This window comes from Rhynchophorus ferrugineus, unplaced genomic scaffold (genome assembly GCF_030347505.1).
Source record: "Rhynchophorus ferrugineus isolate W39M unplaced genomic scaffold, kcgeb_rfMv2 rfM30, whole genome shotgun sequence".
In the NCBI taxonomy this organism is placed as follows: domain Eukaryota; kingdom Metazoa; phylum Arthropoda; class Insecta; order Coleoptera; family Curculionidae; genus Rhynchophorus; species Rhynchophorus ferrugineus.
Window position 1 is genome coordinate 1,107,197 of NW_027472609.1, and position 25,565 is coordinate 1,132,761.

Below are 25,565 nucleotides of genomic sequence, written 5' to 3' on the forward strand. Positions count from 1 at the left end.
TTTGCCATAATAACTGTGTCATCAGCAAAGGTTCCAAGAAGTGTTTCTTTTGTTGTTGGAATGTCAGCAGTGTAGAGCAGATACAGGAGAGGGCCTAAGACGCTACCTTGTGGAACTCCAGCCGAGATATTTTTAAATGTCGAGAACGCCATTTCGTGCGATACTCTAAATTTTCTTCCGAATAAATATGACTCCAGCAATTGACAATAGTTACGCGGTAACAATTTGCTCATCTTACAGATTAATCCCAAATGCCAAACCCGATCAAAAGCTTGTGAGACATCCAGGAATATTGCAGGGCAGTATTTCTTTTCTTCAAACGCTCTTTCAATAGACGCAGTTACTCTGTGCACTTGATCGATAGTTGAATGGTGATTTCGAAAACCAAACTGGAAATCTGGTATTGTTACCAAGTGTTTAACACGTTTATATATCAGCTTCTCAAATAGCTTTGATATTGCAGGTAGTAGCGAAACAGGCCTGTAAGATTCGACTTGTTCTGCAGGTTTGTCAGGTTTTTTGAGCATAATTATTTGTGCAACTTTAAAGCATTCCGGGACATGCTTCAGCCTTAAACAGGCATTAAATATATATGTCAACATGATGATTGCTTTTCGTGGCAGTTCTTTCAATAATCCAGGTGAAATGTCATCAATACCAGGTGCCTTTTTAGGATTGAGGTTATCAATTTCAGTGGCAACTTCCAGTGGAGAAATTAGATTTAGATCTAAATCGGGTTGATAAATAGGAGATGTATCCATGGTAGATTATATATCATTAGGCCGAAAAATGTTAGCTAAATATTCTGCGAACAATTCAGCTTTTTCATTGTCGCGTCGAACCCATTCATTTCGATCATTTTTAATAGGCGGTACTCGAATAATTGGTCTTTTAAATCTTCGAGTTGCTTTCCATAGCGAATAATCTTTGTCTGCTTGTGGGCTTAATTCACTTAAATACTTTTGAAAGCAATTCTGTTTATATTTTTGATCTTTTGATTGGTCTGATTACTAATTCTATTAAACGTGGTTTTGTCAGCAGCATTTCTGGTCCTGTGCCATACTCTTCTAGCTTTTCGTCTTTCTTTTATCATTTCTCTAATTTCGAGGGGGTAAAGTACTTCATATTCTGATTTCTCTCTTGCAATTGGGGTAGCATCTTTTGCAGCTAACCGAATTTGTTCAGTTATATGTTTGGTTTGTTGCTCAAGATCATCTATAGTTTTAAGTCTTACTTTTAAACTGATTTGTTCCTGCATTATTAATCTGAATTTGTCCCAGTCAGTATATTTGTTGGTAAGATTAGGCTTTTTTGCTTTTCTTAGGATTGTCGCGCCCAGTGTTAACAATACTGGAGTGTGATCAGATGTTAGATCGCACAAGCTTTCTGTACTAATTTGATTTAATGAGATGCCTTTTGTAATGTGGAAATCCAGCAGGTCTGGGACTTTATTACTGTCTGTGGGCCAGTAAGTGGGTTCGCGCCATGAATGATAATTACAATTTGTAAGGTTAATGACTTCGAGTAATTCGTTTCCTTTTCCAGGTATTATTATTCGTGAACCCCAAGCTGTATGTTTAACATTAAAGTCTCCACCAATAATAAACCGTGGGCCTAATTTTGAAAAGATATCTTTATATTGTTGTTGTGTCATTTTATGTCTCGGTGGACAATATATAGCGCCAATATTTATTTCAGCCCCGTTTTTTTCGATACTAATTATCGTAGCTTGTATTTCTTCATTTTTTATCTCTTCTTGTTAGAAGTGTTGTATATTTTGTTTAATTATTAAAGCTGTTCCGCCTCGAGCTCGTTCACTGGGGTGTAGTGTCCAGTAAGCATCATAACCCCGTATTTTAATGTAGTTTTTTTTAGAAAAATTTGTTTCCGATATGAGAGCTATATCTATTTTCCACCCTGTCTGCTAACTGACTGAATTTTTGTCTCATTTCGGTCTGGAATTCTTTGAGCAATTTCATCATGTCGACGATAGTTGGCTCGTTGGCCGCAGCGTTCTGCGGTTTCGTATCAATTTGTTTATCATTTGATATTTTGACGTTTATATTTTGACCGATGGTCTTACGGTTTCATGGGTTTTTTTATTTTCAACGGTAGATGTTGATTCAGAGTTTTTGACTTTGTCAATTTATCTTAAGCGTTGTTCTGCTGTAATTTTCTTTGGCTGGAGTTCTTTTTTTTTTGATATACTGCACATCCTTTATAATTGGCAGGGTGACCTTTTTCATTGCACAACACGCATGTCGCTACACTATTGCGTTGTTTTCTGCACTGAGTTGTGTGATGTTTACCGGCACATTTCACACATCTTGGTTCCCTACTGCAAAAATTTTTAGTGAGTCCAAGATTTTGACAGTTTGTGCATTGTGGTATATTATTATTTTTCTTCGGAGGTTCCACTTTTATCCTACAGTCTAATAAATAATTTATGTCGTATATATTTTTATTATTTTCCTTTTGTGTCATGTCTACATAGAACAACGGAAAAGTTTTAATTTGTTTTTCGCCATTTACATTTGTTGTCTTTTTCGCTATAGGCGTGACGGTCACTACTTCGTGCCCGCAAGCCCGCAATTCCGATTTAATGTCGTCCTGATCTGTTGTGGACGGTAATCCTCTAATGACTACTCTATACCACTTATCACTTTTTAACTGATAAGTGTGATATTCGAGTTTATTGAATGAATTGTTTTTCTTCATCTCAATGAGATGCTTTTTTACATTCCTATAGTCTGTTTCATTGTTAAGGGTTACGTTAATATCATTGTTAGACAAAGCTTTAAACTGCACTCGGTCAGAGGCTACTCCTTTTATTTCTGATCTAAATAAATTAAAATTGCCAACATTGCTTACCTTGATCGGAGGGGGCAGAGGGATTTTGTTTTCTTGCTTCTTTTTTTTAATATTTATACCACTTTTTGCGATTGGCGATGGCGTCATCTGAGACTTCTTCCTCTTTTTATCCTTCTTGTTTGTTACTTCGGTCCAGTCAGACTGTTCCCCTACCTCTAATGCTAGTTCGTCTTCATCCGTGTAGTAGTCTTCTGCATAATTAGTATACCTTTTTGGTGTATCTTGCGTGTGACCTTGCAGTTGCAAACGGATATCAGCCATATCCCTAGATAATTGCAACAGTTGTTGGTTCAGACGCTCATTATTCATTCTTAATTCCTTGTTTTCTTTCAATAATATATTCAAATCCATGTTGTTGTCCATGATGTTATAATTAAATGTTTTTTTCACTAACTTCCACTTTTTCCCTTTTCTGGAAAACGTAGAACGTCTTTTGTTTGAGAGTTTGAGTCTTTTATTTCCTTCAGGTTGGGTTGGCCGTTTCACCGTATACTGTACCTGGGAGTTCTTTGAAACCGTTAACAGAAATTGACCGTAAAGAATATATAGATATATTTTTATTTGATATTTACGGAGACTCGCTTTCGGGAAAGAAAAAACACGTCTTGACTCTATGAAGGTCGGGACCGAACTGAATTTTAATATAAATTAAATGATAGACTTTGAACAAGACATCTGACTGAGCAAGTTAGGCTCGTAACCAACAGATATTGTCTAAAATATAAGACATATCGATTCATCTCCACAGACAGAAACCGCGTCGCGAATATTTTAATGAAAATGGACATAGTAACAGAAAAGGTGCTGAAAGCCAAATCCGCAGTCGTGATACCAAATACTATATAAGTCCAGAGCATCACGAATGCGGAAGCAATGGTGGAGGAGATGATAAACAGAAAATTGGGACAAATACAGCACGAAACAGATAAGAGAATACAAAAAATTGAATCCCTATTGCAAGAGAGTATTCTCCAGCAGTCCTTGCCAGGTCAGTGATGATGGATGTAAGCACGCAGACCGACATCAGCAGAAGAATCGAGATGACTACCGTGGAGTTAAAGACCGAAAGTACATCCAATACGATCTGTACGTACAATGAGGTCGCGGCGACAAAATAGAATAATGAAAATAAAACACTGTCGAAGCCACAAAAAGCCCAGTCAAAGGCATCGAAATCCACCACACCTAATCTAGAATGGCAAAATCCGAAACAGATTAATATTATATACGAAATTAAAATCAGAAAGGAAAAAGCAAGTGGCGAGGAGACATTAGCCGCCATCAGAGGCAAGCTAACCCGTAAAGAGTTAGCAGGAGATGGCCTCAAACACGTACGAGTACACAGACATGGACTGGTATCACTGATCTGTAAAGACCAGAAACAAAAGAAAGACCTGATAGAAAAAATAAGCTCTGTACATGCTATCAAAATCGATAATAGTGAAAAACGTCCCAAATTCAGAATCACAGGGGTATCTAGGGAGATCACAGACGAACAAATAATAGAAGATCTGGCTGATCAAAACGAAGAGAATATGAACATCATCCAAGAAGAAAGAAAAAAGACTGACAACGAAGAACCAGAAGAAATCATCAAGGTAGTAAAGAAATATATATGCAAAAACCCAGAAAGAAACAACGTTATAATCGAAACAATTCCCAGCATATACAGAGCAGTGTTAAAAAAGGGCAAAGTCTTTGTAGGGTACTTGAGACAATTCGTTGATGATTTCAACGCAATTCTACTATGCTATAAATGCAGCAGATTCGGGCACAAGCAGATACATTGTAGAAGCGCACAGTGTTGTTATATATGTGCAGGACCGCACGGGGGAAAGGACTGCAAGAGTAGCACCACGAATTGTGCGAACTGCAAATGAGCAGGAGCACCGGAGGTAAACTCCAACAATAGAGTAAATGATAGAACCTGTCCAATATACAAGAAAGAAAAGAAGAAGCCATCGAAGAAATGAAACAGAAATGGCTCTAAAAATCCTACAGATAAACATCGAAAAAGGCATCCAGGCCAGCACGCTCATGAGAGCGAAAGCCGACAAAGAAAAATACGACATAATCTTGGTGCGAGAACCAGCAACAAGAACTAAGAAATGTCGGGACCGGACAAAGTCATAGTCAAACTATTAGACTGCGATTTACTAATCACTAACGTATACGCGCATCAGACAGGAGACAACATAAATTGCTTAGAAGAAAAAGAAGAACAATGGCAGAAATACTAGAAGAAATGGATAGTAGCTGGTGATTTTAATGCCAACGACACTATGTTTATTGTATAACAACAAAGGTTCAAATCTGATAATCTAGACCATATTATACCGACTGGAATTAGTGCAGAATGAACAAGCAGCTCCCACCTTTATCAGTAGTAGGGGAAACAGCAACATTGGTGAGTGACGAGAAGTGAACGTGATCAACTGGACGGTACAAGAAACTGAAGAGACACTAAGCGACCACAAACACATCCTCTTCGAAATAGAGGGTAAACCCCAGAGAAATAAGACATCGAAGAAAAAGTTTGATTATCACGGGACCAGCTGGCAAAGAGTCACTGACGGGTTGCTAGTTGCGAGCATAGAAATAAGGGCGACGATGCAAATAGACGAAATTGAAAAACAAGCGGAGCAAATGCAAGCAGCTTTCAAGAAATCTACTAAACTGTTAAAGACAACCACCATCATAATAAAACAAGACAACGAATGATGGGATGGAGAACGCCAACAGAAGAAATTGGAACTTAGAAGAAAAGCCGATTCGATCAGACGAGAAGACGGGGATAAGACCGACCTCGTGATTCCCTCACTCCCTATGGAGTAATGAAGCGAGCATTCAAGAAGCTTGTCAAAGAAAAGAAGAAGAAGCATGTAGAAGAAATAATTATAAATAGAAAACACATTCGACATTGAACCATAGCATAGAGTCTGGAAAATAATAAAGACTCTAGGAGTCAGCAGGGGGAAAATAGTTGAAATAATGGAAGATGCCGAACCGGGCAATATGTATAACCTGGAGAAAGAAAAGGTAGAAAAATATCATCCAAAACAAGAGGAGGAAGAAAAAGAACAACTTGTAAGGATCATGACAAGGGTCACCAATGGAGAATGGAGAAAACAAGAAGAAGACGAAGAAGAAATACAAGAAGCTGAACTAGACTGGGTCATAATGAACTTAAAAAACAACAGGTAATCAGCAACAAAATCGAGTTCGGAATAGAGAAGGGGTGCCCACAAGGGTCGAGCATAGGCCCGACTCTATGGTTGATTAATATCAACTCCTGGTTCGATAAGATAGCTGATATTGACACACAACAGACACATGTGAGAGCACAAACGTTCGCCGACGACCAAATCATCGCAATCAGCCATCGAACACCTACTGAAATTAAAGAAGAATGGAACAAATGCTGGCGCAAATGCTTAGAATGGAAAGAATATTCAAGAGCACATTGCAATATAGAAAAATCGGAAGCTATGATATATCCAAAGGAGATCCCCTTTACGATGGAAGAATTGAAGAAAAGAAGAAATGACCGCAATAGATAAATCCCAGTAGTACCCAGAAGGACCAGATTTCCGAAGATAGGAATTAAATTAAACGAAGAAATCATAACTCCTAAAGACCAGATGAGGTAATTGGGAGTAATATTGGATAACACAAAAATATACATTAACCATCTGAATGCGATTAAAGAAAAGGTCGAAACCGTCGTCGCCAAAACGGCGGGACCCATAAGCAGGAAGTACGGAATTAAGGTAAGGGACATAATTAAAAATGTATACGAGAGAGTCGTAAAGCCAGCCATATTATAAGGGTCCGAGAAATGGGGACGGTACGTAAATAAAGTACACACTCAGAGGAAGCTAAACGCGATTCAAAGATACGCCCCAATACTAATCACCGGCGCGTTTAAAACAGCACCGACGAGCGCGCTACAAGTAATCGCAGGAGTAGTTCCTCTACCAATAGAAGCCGAAGCAAGAGCATGAGCGGCAGAAAAATGCGGTTATACACCAGGCCCGCCAAGGCCGGAGTAAAAATACATGTGCTGGCCATGAGAAAAACTGTGGATTCGTTGGGGACCGAGCAGTACGAGATAGGAAGACACATAGCGAAGGTATGGATGGATGCTAATGTGAAGCAGGAAAAAGCAGGAGCGACGGGACGGAGGAAGAGGCATGCATCGGGCTAGAAGAAAATGGAATTAACAGAGAGTAGCTGAATTTCTAGCCGTACAAGAAGCCATAAGAATACTAGAAGAAAAACATGGCGATATGCATGCCGTCAACACTTACAAGCACTGCAAAACAGTAGGGTTTGAAAGTTTAGAGCTAAACCGAAAAGTAGTGCAATTGATAACAAACCATGGAAACATGGAAGCATACATCAAGAGATTCAGACTGGAAATCACGGAAGAAGTATGCGGATGCAGCCAAGATCAAAAAGATAGTCATCATAAATGAATGCACAAACGCCGAAAGGTTGAGCGCCAGAGATCTTTATAAAATTCCGAATGATCAGATGGAAATGAGAAATGCACTCAACAAAACAAACAAGAAGAAAATTGAAATATTGAATGATTGGACAAACAAAGTTATTAATGAAGAAGAAAATATCGCTGAAGTCCAGCAATCCCAGAACTGACAACTGATAATAACAAAAACAACAAGAAGAAATCAGTAATATAAACCCTCATTATTAATTAAACCAATAAAGCACAATACGAATAATAGCTATGTCAAGATAACTCTCTATACATATAAGAGATGCCCCTTGAGGAACATAGAGATAGGCACAGACAATTCCACAATCCCACAAATAGACATTCAAAATGATTAATATTAGGCATACTATTATTAGATGTTAGCGCTACTGCATGCAACTATTACATAGTTTTTTAAGTCAAAATAATGGCTGCTATAATAAAAGCATCATTAAGTAATTAATATAATAATAATAAGCAAGAAAAAAAAGCCAAATTATAGGAACCATTAAACAATTAAAATAAGCTGACCATCCGGAACGACGAGCATGGGAGAATATGCTTCAATCATGTAAAATGGCATGGAGAAGTTCGAGAGGTGCTGATGGTTTGCTTTAGTTTGAGCAATAGCACTACAGATCCGCACCTTCATCACATACACAATCATAGGAGTCTCGTTTTGTCGCCCAACCTACCTAAAAATAAAGAGAATAAGTAAATGGGGTTAAGGACTGCTCAAATAGACAAATAATATCAAAATCCATGAAGAAATACAAATTTTCTAATTTACCAAATGAGATGGCATAAATTCATATCATCTCATATCGTCAAGGTCGTATCTATCTTCGCAAAATAACCTCCTAACAACCTTTGCATAAAACACAATCATTTAAAACAATCATTCAAAGGACAGAGACACACCTCATAAAACAAGACAAATAATACTCATCTTATGGTGTAGAAAACTAGCAAATTCATAGTATCAATAGTCCCAAAATGCTTTCCACCACTAGGACACAATCAATTCCATCAACTCTGCCAAAGAATTCCTAACCTAAAACATAAAAAATCATAAATAAACTGTTGATATCCCTATGGGAGGATGATTGGCAATAAAAGTAGTTGAACAATATGAAACACATTCACGAAGTTACTGCACCGACCCACGGGGTTGTAATCTCAATAGACCTCATACCTTGCAAATCAAAACATGCAAATCAAAGTCATCTAATTAATAAATTTTCGAACAGATAAGTCTAATAAAAACAAATATAATATTCAACATACCCGAAAGTACCCAAGCAAAAGTAAAATCCTAATCTGATAGCGTTTAATCATCGAGTACAGAAGGGCTGCATGGTGCCACGGATAGCTTCGGATATATCATCTCCAAATAAATCACGGTCAGTTCTGCCAAAGAATCTGGACGCAGATAATCTAAAAAATAGAAAAAACATAAATACACTGCTCATATACTGGTGGGAAAATAACTAGCAAGAAAATAAAATAAAACAAAGGTAGTTAAACAACATCAAAACATATTTACGGCGTCACTTCACCGTCCCACGGAGTGGTAATCTCAGTGGACTTCATGCCTTACAAAATCAAAACACAAGGGTCATCTAATTAATCAATTCCGAATAAGAAAAGGCGGATAAAGATGATATCTAAACTCACCCTGAAATAATACCAAATATTCATAAAAAAGTACAATCCTAGTCTGGTGGTATTCAATCGTCAAGCACAAGCAAATTTCCTAGTGACACAGATAGTGTCCGACAAAATCTCCAAGTGGTGTGAGGAGGTAAAACAAACAAGTCGTAGGTCGCCAAATCACACAAGATCGGCCTAATCCATAAGAAAACCTAAAAACACAACAATAATAAAATAAAATAAACAAAACGTATAAACAGAACGAAGACATAACCTCCCATGCGGGTACGTCAATTCTCCTGAATGGGAGACGAAAACAATATCCAACAACATAAATTACGGGTAATTCTAATTTAATTAATAAAAGGAAAAGATAGTAATCAAAACGGGAATATAAGAAATAATCTACAAAATCTACAAATTAATTGCGAAAATATTAACTAGAGAAAGAGAACAACAAGTGGCGCGCGACATCTAGCATGAACTTAAGCAATCAAAGGATAGGAATTTCAAAAGTGGAAAACCGTAAAATTGTCAACAATATCTTTAAAAAAATATTTTAAAAATTATATTATATTCTACTCTAAATTAATGAAATAAATTTAATTTTTTTTATAACATCTTTATTAGATACGCTTAGTACAATCTTAATTGTTATTATTATTACAATTAATTTATTACTACTTTTCCTATGTGCGTTAATTAGCAAGCAAGACGAGTGCGAGAAAATATATCAGTATGTATTCCTCAATTATAAAATTACAATTATTTATTAATTATTAACTTATAGCTATAGTTTACACTAATAATACACACTAAATATTCACACAAGTTCGTATGGTTTTGTTCGTTTCAATCTCTTGACATCCTGTGCGCTGTCCAGCAGTTGTATTGCTTCCACGTTAGAATGATTTAGTAATCTTCCTTCGTGTTTCAAGGCGAAATCCTGCACAACTTCGCAAATCCATTTGATTTCCAGGTCATCGTGCAGTTCTTCATTGGTTACATAGCGATAGGCATTGGTAATCAATCGAAGAATCTTGTTTTGACAGCGCTGTATGACTAACTGATTTGAATTTTTAGTGCAACCCCATATTTGCACCCCATAGGTCCAAATTGGCTTTATAATTGTATTATAGATCAACCTCTTTGATTTTAGATCAAGTTGAGAGTATCTTCCGACTAACCAGTACAGTTGTTTTATTTTGGTTCTAATGTGTTTTGCTTTTTGTCTAACGTGATGCTTCCAATTTAATCTACCGTCAAGATGGATTCCAAGGTATTTTGCTGATTCTGCTTGAGGAATCGGGCATCCATTGAGTGATATAATTAAGTTTTTATTATTTCGCCTTCATGCAAAATTAACGTGGACAGATTTGGAGCTATTAAGTTGAAAAGATTGGAATCTTTTGTCCATTTGTAGATTTTGTTGACTGCCACTTGCACTTTTTCTATTGCCCTAGGCAGAGATATATCTTTTGCCATAATAACTGTGTCATCAGCAAAGGTTCCAAGAAGTGTTTCTTTTGTTGTTGGAATGTCAGCAGTGTAAAGCAGATACAGGAGAGGTCCTAAGACGCTACCTTGTGGAACTCCAGCCGAGATATTTTTAAATGTCGAGAACGCCATTTCGTGCGATACTCTAAATTTTCTTCCGAATAAATATGACTCCATCAATTGACAATAGTTACGCGGTAACAATTTGCTCATCTTACAGATTAACCAAAATGCCAAACCCGATCAAAAGCTTGTGAGACATCCAGGAATATTGCAGGGCAGTATTTCTTTTCTTCAAACGCTCTTTCAATAGCCGCAGTTACTCTGTGCACTTGATCGATAGTTGAATGGTGATTTCGAAAACCAAACTGGAAATCTGGTATTGTTACCAAGTGTTTAACACGTTTATATATCAGCTTCTCAAATAGCTTTGATATAGCAGGTAGTAGCGAAACAGGCCTGTAAGATTCGACTTGTCGACTTGCAGGTTTGTCAGGTTTTTTGAGCATAATTATTTGTGCAACTTTAAAGCATTCCGGGACATGCTTCAGCCTTAAACAGGCATTAAATATATATGTCAACATGATGATTGCTTTTCGTGGCAGTTCTTTCAATAATCCAGGTGAAATGTCATCAATACCAGGTGCCTTTTTAGGATTGAGGTTATCAATTTCAGTGGCAACTTCCAGTGGAGAAATTAGATTTAGATCTATATCGGGTTGATAAATAGGAGATGTATCCATGGTATATTATATATCATTTGGCCGAAAAATGTTAGCTAAATATTCTGCGAACAATTCAGCTTTTTCATTGTCGCGTCGAACCCATTCATTTCGATTATTTTTAATAGGCGGTACTCGAATAATTGGTCTTTTAAATCTTCGAGTTGCTTTCCATAGCGAATAATCTTTGTCTGCTTGTGGGCTTAATTCACTTAAATACTTTTGAAAGCAATTCTGTTTATATTACTAATTCCATTAAACGTGGTTTTGTCAGCAGCATTTCTGGTCCTGTGCCATACTCTTCTAGCTTTTCGTCTTTCTTTTATCATTTCTCTAATTTCGAGGGGGTAAAGTACTTCATATTCTGATTTCTCTCTTGCAATTGGGGTAGCATCTTTTGCAGCTGACCGAATTTGTTCAGTTATATGTTTGGTTTGTTGCTCAAGATCATCTATAGTTTTAGGTCTTACTTTTGAACTGATTTGTTCCTGCAGTATTAATCTGAATTTGTCCCAGTCAGTATATTTGTTGGTAAGATTAGGCTTTTTTGCTTTTCTTAGGATTGTCGCGCCCAGTGTTAACAATACTGGAGTGTGATCAGATGTTAGATCGCACAAGATTTCTGTACTAATTTGATTTAATGAGATGCCTTTTGTAATGTAGAAATCCAGCAGGTCTGGGACTTTATTACTATCTGTGGGCCAGTAAGTGGGTTCGAGCCCTGAATGATAATTACAATTTGTAAGGTTAATGGCTTCGAGTAATTCGTTTCCTTTTGCAGGTGTTATTATTCGTGAACCCCAAGCTGTATGTTTAACATTAAAGTCTCCACCAATAATAAACCGTGGGCCTAATTTTGAAAAGATATCTTTATATTGTTGTTGTGTCATTTTATGTCTCGGTGGACAATATATAGCGCCAATATTTATTTCAGCCCTGTTTTTTTCGATACTAATTATCGTAGCTTGTATTTCTTCATTTTTTATCTCTTCTTGTTAGAAATGTTGTATATTTTGTTTAATTATTAAAGTTGTTCTGCCTCGAGCTCGTTCACTGGGGTGTAGTGTCCAGTAAGCATCATAACTCCGTATTTTAATGTAGTTTTTTTTAGAAAAATGTGTTTCCGATATGAGAGCTATATCTATATTATTTGTTTTTAAGAATAATTCTAGTTCCCGGACTCTTTGATTTAGTCCGTTTGCGTTCCAAGTTATAATTCTTAAAAAAGAATTACTCATTTTGATTTCTCTTTAGCTTGTTTTGGGTAGATTTCCCCAATCCGGATTTCTCCAATTTTTCCACCCTGTCTGCTAACTGACTGAATTTCTGTCTCATTTCGGTCTGGAATTCTTTGAGCAATTTCATCATGTCGACGATAGTTGGCTCGTTGGCCGCAGCTTTCTGCGGTTTCGTATCAATTTGTTTATCATTTGATATTTTGACGTTTATATTTTTGACCGATGGTCTTACGGTTTCATGGGTTTTTTTATTTTCAACGGTAACTACTATCAGAGTTTTTGACTTTGTCAATTTGTCTTAAGCGTTGTTCTGCTGTAATTTTCTTTGACTGGAGTTTTTTTTTGATATACTGCACATCCTTTATAATTGGCAGGGTGACCTTTTTCATTGCACAACACGCATGTCGCTACACTATTGCGTTGTTTTCTGAACTGAGTTGTGTGATGTTTACCGGCACAATTCACACATCTTGGTTCCCTACTGCAAAAATTTTTAGTGAGTCCAAGATTTTGACAGTTTGTGCATTGTGGTATATTATTATTTTTCTTCGGAGGTTCCACTTTTATCCTACAGTCTAGTAAATAATTTATGTCGTATATATTTTTATTATTTTCCTTTTGTGTCATATCTACATAGAACAACGGAAAAGTTTTAATTTGTTTTTCGCCATTTACATTTGTCGTCTTTTTCGCTATAGGCGTGACGGTCACTACTTCGTGCCCGCAAGCCCGTAATTCCGATTTAATATCGTCCTGATCTGTTGTGGACGGTAATCCTCTAATGACTACTCTATACCACTTATCACTTTTTAACTGATAAATGTGATATTCGAGTTTATTGAATGAATTGTTTTTCTTCATCTCAATGAGATGCTTTTTTACATTCCTATAGTCTGTTTCATTGTTAAGGGTTACGTTAATATCATTGTTAGACAAAGCTTTAAACTGCACTCGGTCAGAGGCTACTCCCTTTATTTCTGATCTAAATAAATTAAAATTGCCAACACTGCTTACCTTGATCGGAGGGGGCAGAGGGATTTTGTTTTCTTGCTTCTTTTTTTTAATATTTATACCACTTTTTGCGATTGGCGATGGCGTCATCTGAGACTTCTTCCTCTTTTTATCCTTCTTGTTTGTTACTTCGGTCCAGTCAGACTGTTCCCCTACCTCTAATGCTAGTTCGTCTTCATCCGTATAGCAGTCTTCTGCATAATTAGTATACCTTTTTGGGGTATCTTGCGTGTGACCTTGCAGTTGCAAACGAATACAGAAACAGAAAATTGGGATAAATACAGCACGAAACAGATAAGAGAATACAAAAAATAGAATCCCTATTGCAAGAGAGTATTCTCCAGCAGTCCTCGCCAGGCCAGTGATGATGGATGTAAGCACGCAGACCGACATCAGCAGAAGAATCGAGATGACTACCGTGGAGTTACAGACCGAAAGTACATCCAATACGATCTGTACGTACAATGAGGTCGCGGCGACAAAAAAGAATAATGAAAATAAAACACTGTCGAAGCCACAAAAAGCCCAGTCAAAGGCATCGAAATCCACCAGACCTAATCTAGAATGGCAAAATCCGAAACAGATTAATAATATATACGAAATTAAAATCAGAAAGGAAAAAGCAAGTGGCGCGGAGACATTAGCCGCCATCAGAGGCAAGCTAACCCGTAAAGAGTTAGCAGGAGATGGCCTCAAACACGTAAGAGTACACAGACATGGACTGGTATCACTGATCTGTAAAGACCAGAAACAAAAGAAAGACCTGATAGAAAAAATAAGCTCTGTACATGGTATCAAAATCGATAATAGTGAAAAACGTCCCAAATTAAGAATCCCAGGGGTATCCAGGGAGATCACAGACCAACAAATAATAGAAGATCTGGCTGATCAAAACGAAGAGAATATGAACATCATCCAAGAAGAAAGAAAAAAGACTGACAACAACGAAGAACCAGAAGAAATTATCAAGGTAGTAAAGAAATATATATGCAAAAACCCAGAAAGAAACAACGTTATAATCGAAACAATTCCCAGCATACACAGAGCAGTGTTAAAAAAGGGCAAAGTCTTTGTAGGGTACTTGAGACAATTCGTTGATGATTTCAACGCAATTTTACTATGCTATAAATGCAGCAGATTCGGGCACAAGCAGATACATTGTAGAAGCGCACAGTGTTGTTATATATGTGCTGGACCGCACGGGGGAAGGGACTGCAAGAGTAGCACCACGAATTGTGCGAACTGCAAATGAGCAGGAGCACCGGAGGTAAACTCCAACAATAGAGTAAATGATAGAACCTGTCCAATATACAAGAAAAGAAAAGAAGAAGCCATCGAAGAAATGAAACAGAAATGGCTCTAAAAATCCTACAGATAAACATCGAAAAAGGCATCCAGGCCAGCACGCTCATGAGAGCGAAAGCCGACAAAGAAAAATACGACATAATCTTGGTGCGAGAACCAGCAACAAGAACTAAGAAATGTCGGGACCGGACAAAGTCATAGTCAAACTATTAGACTGCGATTTACTAATCACCAACGTATACGCGCATCAGACAGGAGACAACATAAATTGCTTAGAAGAAAAAGAAGAACAATGGCAGAAATACCAGAAGAAATGGATAGTAGCTGGTGATTTTAATGCCAAGCACACTTTATGTTTATTGTATAACAACAAAGGTTCAAATCTGATAATCTAGACCATATCATACCGACTGGAATTAGTGCAGAATGAACAAACAGCTCCCACCTTTATCAGTAGTAGGGGAAACAGCAACATTGATGAGTGACGAGAAGTGAACGTGATCAACTGGACGGTACAAGAAACTGAAGAGACACTAAGCGACCACAAACACATCCTCTTCGAAATAGAGGGTAAACCCCAGAGAAATAAGACATCGAAGAAAAAGTTTGATTACCACGGGACCAGCTGGCAAAGAGTCACTGACGGGTTGCTAGTCGCGAGTACAGAAATAAGGGCGACGATGCAAATAGACGAAATTGAAAAACAAGCGGAGCAAATGCAAGCAGCTTTCAAGAAATCTACTAAACTGTTAAAAACAACCACCATAATAATAAAACAAGACAACGAATGATGGGATGGAGAACGCCAACAGAAGAAATTGGAACTTAGAAGAAAATCCGATTCGATCAGACGAGAAGACGGGGATAAGACCGACCTCGTGATTCCCTCACTCCCTATGGAGTAATGAAGCGAGCATTCAAGAAGCTTGTCAAAGAAAAGAAGAAGAAGCATGTAGAAGAAATAATTATAAATAGAAAACACATTCGACATTGAACCATGGCATAGAGTCTGGAAAATAATAAAGACTCTAGGAGTCAGCAGGGGGAAAATAGTTGAAATAATGGAAGATGCCGAACCGGGCAATATGTATAACCTGGAGAAAGAAAAGGTAGAAAAATATCATCCAAAACAAGAGGAGGAAGAAAAAGAACAACTTGTAAGGATCATGACAAGGGTCACCAATGGAGAATGGAGCAAACAAGAAGAAGACGAAGAAGAAATACAAGAAGCTGAACTAGACTGGGTCATAATGAACTTAAAAAACAACAGGTAATCAGCAACAAAATCGAGTTCGGAATAGAGAAGGGGTGCCCACAAGGGTCGAGCATAGGCCCGACACTATGGTTGATTAATATCAACTCCTGGTTCGATAAGATAGCTGATATTGACACACAACAGACACATGTGAGAGCACAAACGTTCGCCGACGACCAAATCATCGCAATCAGCCATCGAACACCTACTGAAATTAAAGAAGAATGGACCAAATGCTGGCGCAAATGCTTAGAATGGAAAGAATATTCAAGAGCACATTACAATATAGAAAAATCGGAAGCTATGATATATCCAAAGGAGATCCCCTTTACGATGGAAGAATTGAAGAAAAGAAGAAATGACCGCAAGAGATAAATCCCAGTAGTACCCAGGAGGACCAGATTTCTGAAGATAGGAATTAAATTAAACGAAGAAATCATAACTCCTAAAGACCAGATGAGGTAATTGCGAGTAATATTGGATAAGACAAAAATATACATTAACCATCTGAATGCGATTAAAGAAAAGGTCGAAACCGTCGTCGCCAAAACGGCGGGATCCATAAGCAGGAAGTACGGAAATAAGGTAAGGGACATAATTAAAAATGTATACGAGAGAGTCGTAAAGCCAGCCATATTATAAGGGTCCGAGAAATGGGGACGGTACGTAAATAAAGTACACACTCAGAGGAAGCTAAACGCGATTCAAAGATACGCCCCAATACTAATCACCGGCGCGTTTAAAACAGCACCGACGAGCGCGCTACAAGTAATCGCAGGAGTAGTTCCTCTACCAATAGAAGCCGAAGCAAGAGCATGAGCGGCAGAAAAATGCGGTTATACACCAGGCCCGCCAAGGCCGGAGTAAAAATACATGTGCTGGCCATGAGAAAAACCGTGGATTCGTTGGGGACCGAGCAGTACGAGATAGGAAGACACATAGCGAAGGTATGGATGGATGCTAATGTGAAGCAGGAAAAAGCAGGAGCGACGGGACGGAGGAAGAGGCATGCATCGGGCTAGAAGAAAATGGAATTAACAGAGAGTAGCTGAATTTCTAGCCGTACAAGAAGCCATAAGAATCCTAGAAGAAAAACATGGCGATATGCATGCCGTCAACACTTACAAGCACTGCAAAACAGTAGGGTTTTAAAGTTTAGAGCTAAACCGAAAAGCAGTGCAACTGATAACAAACCATGGAAACATGGAAGCATACATCAAGAGATTCAGACTGGAAATCACGGAAGGAGTATGCGGATGCAGCCAAGATCAAAAAGATAGTCATCATAAATGAATGCACAAACGCCGAAAGGTTGAGCGCCAGAGATCTTTATAAAATTCCGAATGATCAGATGGAAATGAGAAATGCACTCAACAAAACAAACAAGAAGAAAATTGAAATATTGAATGATTGGGCAAACAAAGTTATTAATGAAGAAGAAAATATCGCTGAAGTCCAGCAATCCCAGAACTGACAACTGATAATAACAAAAACAACAAGAAGAAATCAGTAATATAAACCCTCGTTATTAATTAAACCAATAAAGCACAATACGAATAATAGCTATGTCAAGATAACTCTCTATACATATAAGAGATGCCCCTTGAGAAACATAGAGATAGGCACAGACAATTCCACAATCCCACAAATAGACATTCAAAATGATTAATATTAGGCATACTATTATTAGATGTTAGCGCCACTGCATGCAACTATTACATAGTTTTTTAAGTCAAAATAATGGTTGCTATAATAAAAGCATCATTAAGTAATTAATATAATAATAATAAGCAAGAAAAAAAAGCCAAATTATAGGAACCATTAAACAATTAAAATAAGCTGATCATTCGGAACGACGAGCATGGGAGAATATGCTTCAATCATGTAAAATGGCATGGAGAAGATCGAGAGGTGCTGATGGATTGCTTTAGTTTGAGCAATAGCACTACAGATCCGCATCTTCATCACATACACAATCATAGGAGTCTCGTTTTGTCGCCCAACCTACCTAAAAATAAAGAGAATAAGTAAATGGGGTTAAGGATTGCTCAAATAGACAAATAATATCAAAATCCATGAAGAATTACAAATTTTCTAATTTACCAAATGAGATGGCATAAATTCATATCATCTCATATCGTCAAGGTCGTATCTATCTTCGCAAAATAACCTCCTAACAACCTTTGCATAAAACACAATCATCCAAAACAATCATTCAAAGGACAGAGACACACCTCATAAAACAAGACAAATAATACTCATCTTATGGTGTAGAAAACTAGCAAATTCATAGTATCAATAGTCCCAAAATGCTTTCCAGCACTAGGACACAATCAATTCCATCAACTCTGCCAAAGAATCCCTAACCTAAAACATAATAAATCATAAATAAACTGTTGATATCCCTATGGGAGGATGATTGGCAATAAAAGTAGTTGAACAATATGAAACACATTCACGAAGTTACTGCACCGACCCACGGGGTTGTAATCTGAATAGACCTCATACCTTGCAAATCAAAACACATATGTCATCTAATTAATACGTTTTCCCATGCGGGTACGTCAATTCTCTTGAATGAGAGACGAAAACAATATCCAACAACATAAATTACGGGTAATTCTAATTTAATTAATAAAAGGAAAAGATAGTAATCAAAACGGGAATATAAGAAATAATCTACAAAATCTACAAATTAATTGTGAAAATTTTAACTAGAGAAAGAGAACAAGCGGCGCGCGACATCTAGCATGAACTTAAGCAATCAAAGGATAGGTATTTCAAAAGTGGAAAACCGTAAAATTGTCAATAATATCTTTAAAAAAATATTTTAAAAATTATATTATATTCTATTATATTCTACTCTAAATTAATGAAATAAATTAAATTTCTTTTTTATAACATCTTTATTAGATACGCTTAGTACAATCTTAATTATTATTATTACAATTAATTTATTACTACTTTTCCTATGTGCTTGGATTAATTAGCAAGCAAGACGAGTGCGAGAAAATACATCAGTATGTATTCCTCAATTATAAAATTACAATTATTTATTAATTATTAACTTATAGCTATAGTTTACACTAATAATACACACTAAATGTTCACACAAGTTCGTATGGTTTTGTTCGTTTCAATCTCTTGACATCCTGTGCGCTGTCCAGCAGTTGTATTGCTTCCACGTTAGAATGATTTAGTAATCTTCTTTCGTGTTTCAAGGCGAAATCCTGCACAACTTCGCAAATCCATTTGATTTCCAGGTCATCGTGCAGTTCTTCATTGGTTACATAGCGATAGGCATTGGTAATCAATCGAAGAATCTTGTTTTGACAGCGCTGTATGACTAACTGATTTGAATTTTTAGTGCAACCCCATATCTGCACCCCATAGGTCCAAATTGGCTTTATAATTGTATTATAGATCAACCTCTTTGATTTTAGATCAAGTTGAGAGTATCTTCCGACTAACCAGTACAGTTGTTTTATTTTGGTTCTAATGTGTTTTGCTTTTTGTCTAACGTGATGCTTCCAATTTAATCTACTGTCAAGATGGATTCCAAGGTATTTTGCTGATTCTGCTTGAGGAATCGGGCATCCATTGAGTGATATAATTAAGTTTTTATTATTTCGCCTTCATGCAAAATTAACGCGGACAGATTTGGAGCTATTAAGTTGAATTTTCCAATCTTTTGTCCATTTGTAGATTTTGTTGACTGCCACTTGCACTTTTTCTATTGCCCTAGGCAGAGATATATCTTTTGCCATAATAACTGTGTCATCAGCAAAGGTTCCAAGAAGTGTTTCTTTTGTTGTTGGAATGTCAGCAGTGCAAAGCAGATACAGGAGAGGTCCTAAGACGCTACCTTGTGGAACTCCAGCCGAGATATTTTTAAATGTCGAGAACGCCATTTCGTGCGATATTCTAAATTTTCTTCCGAATAAATATGACTCCAGCAATTGACAATAGTTACGCGGTAACAATTTGCTCATCTTACAGATTAATCCAAAATGCCAAACCCGATCAAAAGCTTGTGAGACATCCAGGAATATTGCAGGGCAGTATTTCTTTTCTTCAAACGCTCTTTCAATAGCCGCAGTTACTCTGTGCACTTGATCGATAGTTGAATGGTGATTTCGAAAACCAAACTGGAAATCTGGTATTGTTACCAAGTGTTTAACACGTTTATATATCAGCTTCTCAAATAGCTTTGATATTGCAGGTAGTAGCGAAACAGGCCTGTAAGATTCGACTTGTCGACTTGCAGGTTTGTCAGGTTTTTTGAGCATAATTATTTGTGCAACTTTAAAGCATTCCGGGACATGCTTCAGCCTTAAACAGGCATTAAATATATATGTCAACATGATGATTGCTTTTCGTGGCAGTTCTTTCAATAATCCAGGTGAAATGTCATCAATACCAGGTGCCTTTTTAGGATTGAGGTTATCAATTTCAGAAGCAACTTCCAGTGGAGAAATTAGATTTAGATCTATATCGGGTTGATAAATAGGAGATGTATCCATGGTAGATTATATATCATTAGGCCGAAAAATGTTAGCTAAATATTCTGCGAACAATTCAGCTTTTTCATTGTCGCGTCGAACCCATTCATTTCGATTATTTTTAATAGGCGGTACTCGAATAATTGGTCTTTTAAATCTTCGAGTTGCTTTCCATAGCGAATAATCTTTGTCTGCTTGTGGGCTTAATTCACTTAAATACTTTTGAAAGCAATTCTGTTTATATTCTTTGATCTTTTGATTTGTCTGATTACTAATTCTATTAAACGTGGTTTTGTCAGCAGCATTTCTGGTCCTGTGCCATACTCTTCTAGCTTTTCGTCTTTCTTTTATCATTTCTCTAATTTCGAGGGGGTAAAGTACTTCATATTCTGATTTCTCTCTTGCAATTGGGGTAGCATCTTTTGCAGCTGACCGAATTTGTTCGGTTATATGTTTGGTTTGTTGCTCAAGATCATCTATAGTTTTAAGTCTTACTTTTAAACTGATTTGTTCCTGCAGTATTAATCTGAATTTGTCCCAGTCAGTATATTTGTTGGTAAGATTAGGCTTTTTTGCTTTTCTTAGGATTGTCGCGCCCAGTGTTAACAATACTGGAGTGTGATCAGATGTTAGATCGCACAAGCTTTCTGTACTAATTTGATTTAATGAGATGCCTTTTGTAATGTAGAAGTCCAGCAGGTCTGGGACTTTATTACTGTCTGTGGGCCAGTAAGTGGGTTCGCGCCCTGAATGATAATTACAATTTGTAAGGTTAATGGCTTCGAGTAATTCGTTTCCTTTTCCAGGTGTTATTATTCGTGAACCCCAAGCTGTATGTTTAACATTAAAGTCTCCACCAATAGTAAACCGTGGGCCTAATTTTGAAAAGATATCTTTATATTGTTGTTGTGTCATTTTATGTCTCGGTGGACAATATATAGCGCCAATATTTATTTCAGCCCCGTTTATTTCGATACTAATTATCGTAGCTTGTATTTCTTCATTTTTTATCTCTTCTTGTTCGAAATGTTGTATATTTTGTTTAATTATTAAAGCTGTTCCGCCTCGAGCTCGTTCACTGGGGTGTAGTGTCCAGTAAGCATCATAACCCCGTATTTTAATGTAGTTTTTTTTAGAAAAATGTGTTTCCGATATGAGAGCTATATCTATGTTATTTGTTTTTAAGAATAATTCTAGTTCCCGGACTCTTTGATTTAGTCCGTTTGCGTTCCAAGTTTTAATTCTTAAAAAAGAATTACTCATTTTGATTTCTCTTTAGCTTGTTTTGGGTAGATTTCCCCAATTCGGATTTCTCCAATTTTTCCACCCTGTCTGCTAACTGACTGAATTTCTGTCTCATTTCGGTCTGGAATTCTTTGAGCAATTTCATCATGTCGACGATAGTTGGCTCGTTGGCCGCAGCGTTCTGCGGTTTCGTATCAATTTGTTTATCATTTGATATTTTGACGTTTATATTTTTGACCGTTGGTCTTACGGTTTCATAGGTTTTTTTATTTTCAACGGTAGATGTTGTTTCAGAGTTTTTGACTTTGTCAATTTGTCTTAAGCGTTGTTCTGCTGTAATTTTCTTTGGCTGGAGTCCTTTTTTTTTTGATATACTGCACATCCTTTATAATTGGTAGGGTGACCTTTTTCATTGCACAACACGCATGTCGTTACACTATTGCGTTGTTTTCTGCACTGAGTTGTGTGATGTTTACCGGCACATTTCACACATCTTGGTTCCCTACTGCAAAAATTTTAGTGTGTCCAAGATTTTGACAGTTTGTGCATTGTGGTATATTATTATTTTTCTTCGGAGGTTCCACTTTTATCCTACAGTCTAGTAAATAATTTATGTCGTATATATTTTTATTATTTTCCTTTTGTGTCATGTCTACATAGAACAACGGAAAAGTTTTAATTTGTTTTTCGCCATTTACATTTGTTGTCTTTTTCTTTATAGTCTTTTTCGCTATAGGCGTGACGGTCACTACTTCGTGCCCGCAAACCCGTAATTCCGATTTAATATCGTCCTGATCTGTTGTGGACGGTAATCCTCTAATGACTACTTTATACCACTTATCACTTTTTAACTGATAAGTGTGATATTCGAGTTTATTGAATGAATTGTTTTTCTTCATCTCAATGAGATGCTTTTTTACATTCCTATAGTCTGTTTCATTGTTAAAGGTTACGTTAATATCATTGTTAGACAAAGCTTTAAACTGCACTCGGTCAGAGGCTACTCCCTTTATTTCTGATCTAAATAAATTAAAATTGCCAACATTGCTTACCTTGATCGGAGGGGTCAGAGGGATTTTGTTTTCTTGCTTCTTTTTTTTAATATTTATACCACTTTTTGCGATTGGCGATGGCGTCATCTGAGACTTCTTCCTCTTTTTATCCTTCTTGTTTGTTACTTCGGTCCAGTCAGACTGTTCCCCTACCTCTAATGCTAGTTCGTCTTCATCCGTGTAGTAGTCTTCTGCATAATTAGTATGCCTTTTTGGTGTATCTTGCGTGTGACCTTGCAGTTGCAAACGGATAGCAGCCATATCCTTAGATAATTGCAACAGTTGTTGGTTCAGACGCTCATTATTCATTCTTAATTCCTTGTTTTCTTTCAATAATATATTCAAATCCATGTTGTTGTCCATGATGTTATAATTAAATGTTTTTTTCACTAACTTTCACTTTTTCCCTTTTCTGGAAAACGTAGAACGTCTTTTGTTTGAGAGTTTGAGTATTTTATTTCCTTCACGTTGGGTTGGCCGTTTCACCGTATCCCGAACCTGGGAGTTCTTTGAAACCGTTAACAGAAATTGACCGTAGAAAATATATAGATATATTTTTATTTGATATTTACGGAGACTCGTTTTCGGGAAAGAAAAAACACGTCTTGACTCTATGAAGGTCGGGACCGAACTGAATTTTAATATAAATTAAATGATAGACTTTGAACAAGACATCTGACTGAGCAAGTTAGGCTCGTAACCAACAGATATTGTCTAAAATATAAGACATATCGATTCATCTCCACAGACAGAAACCGCGTCGCGAATATTTTAATGAAAATGGACATAGTAACAGAAAAGGTGCTGAAAGCCAAATCCGCAGTCGTGATGCCAAATACTATATAAGTCCAGAGCATCACGAATGAGGAAGCAATTGTGGAGGAGATGATAAACAGAAAATTGGGACAAATACAGCACGAAACAGACAAGAGAATACAAAAAATAGAATCCCTATTGCAAGAGAGTATTCTCCAGCAGTCCTCGCCAGGCCAGTGATGATGGATGTAAGCACGCAGACCGACATTAGCAGAAGAATCGAGATGACTACCGTGGAGTTACAGACCGAAAGTACATCCAATACGATCTGTACGTACAATGAGGTCGCGGCGACAAAAAAGAATAATGAAAATAAAACACTGTCGAAGCCACAAAAAGCCCAGTCAAAGGCATCGAAATCCACCACACCTAATCTAGAATGGCAAAATCCGAAACAGATTAATAATATATACGAAATTAAAATCAGAAAGGAAAAAGCAAGTGGCGCGGAGACATTAGCCGCCATCAGAGGCAAGCTAACAAGTAAAGAGTTAGCAGGAGATGGCCTCAAACACGTAAGAGTACACAGACATGGACTGGTATCACTGATCTGTAAAGACCAGAAACAAAAGAAAGACCTGATAGAAAAAATAAGCTCTGTACATGCTATCAAAATCGATAATAGTGAAAAACGTCCCAAATTCAGAATCCCAGGGGTATCCAGGGATATCACAGACGAACAAATAATAGAAGATCTGGCTGATCAAAACGAAGAGAATGTGAACATCATCCAAGAAGAAAGAAAAAAGACTGACAACAACGAAGAACCAGAAGAAATCATCAAGGTAGTAAAGAAATATATATGCAAAAACCCAGAAAGAAACAACGTTATAATCGAAACAATTCCCAGCATATACAGAGCAGTGTTAAAAAAGGGCAAAGTCTTTGTAGGGTACTTGAGACAATTCGTTGATGATTTCAACGCAATTCTACTATGCTATAAATGCAGCAGATTCGGGCACAAGCAGATACATTGTAGAAGCGCACAGTGTTGTTATATATGTGCAGGACCGCACGGGGGAAGGGACTGCAAGAGTAGCACCACGAATTGTGCGAACTGCAAATGAGCAGGAGCACCGGAGGTAAACTCCAAAAATAGAGTAAATGATAGAACCTGTCCAATATACAAGAAAAGAAAAGAAGAAGCCATCGAAGAAATGAAACAGAAATGGCTCTAATAATTATACAGATAAACATCGAAAAAGGCATCCAGGCTAGCACGCTCATGAGAGCGAAAGCCGACAAAGAAAAATACGACATAATCTTGGTGCGAGAACCAGCAACAAGAACTAAGAAATGTCGGGACCGGACAAAGTCATAGTCAAACTATTAGACTGAGATTTACTAATCATCAACGTATACGCGCATCAGACAGGAGACAACATAAATTGCTTAGAAGAAAAAGAAGAACAATGGCAGAAATACCAGAAGAAATTGATATTAGCTGGTGATTTTAATGCCAAGCACACTTTATGTTTATTGTATAACAACAAAGGTTCAAATCTGATAATCTAGACCATATCATACCGACTGGAATTAGTGCAGAATGAACAAACAGCTCCCACCTTTATCAGTAGTAGGGGAAACAGCAACATTGATGAGTGACGAGAAGTGAACGTGATCAACTGGACGGTACAAGAAACTGAAGAGACACTAAGCGACCACAAACACATCCTCTTCGAAATAGAGGGTAAACCCCAGAGAAATAAGACATCGAAGAAAGAGTTTGATTATCACGGGACCAGCTGGCAAAGAGTCACTGACGGGTTGCTAGTCGCGAGCACAGAAATAAGGGCGACGATGCAAATAGACGAAATTGAAAAACAAGCGGAGCAAATGCAAGCAGCTTTCAAGAAATCTACTAAACTGTTAAAAACAACCACCATAATAATAAAACAAG

General features: G+C 37.2%; 1 long non-coding RNA gene across 2 annotated transcripts in view; it reads right to left on the bottom strand.

The window, feature by feature from the left end:
* Positions 1-25,565, bottom strand: part of LOC143205901 (uncharacterized) — a 33,841-nt gene that overhangs the window by 2,917 nt on the left and 5,359 nt on the right. The window contains exons 3-4 of one of the 2 annotated variants that reach the window (XR_013007975.1): positions 8,657-8,806; positions 8,305-8,423 (exon numbers count right to left, since the gene is read on the bottom strand). This is a non-coding gene — a long non-coding RNA (uncharacterized LOC143205901). Of the gene's footprint in view, positions 1-8,015; positions 8,424-8,656; positions 8,807-25,565 lie in introns of those variants that run through there. The other variant, XR_013007976.1, reaches the window with a different exon arrangement.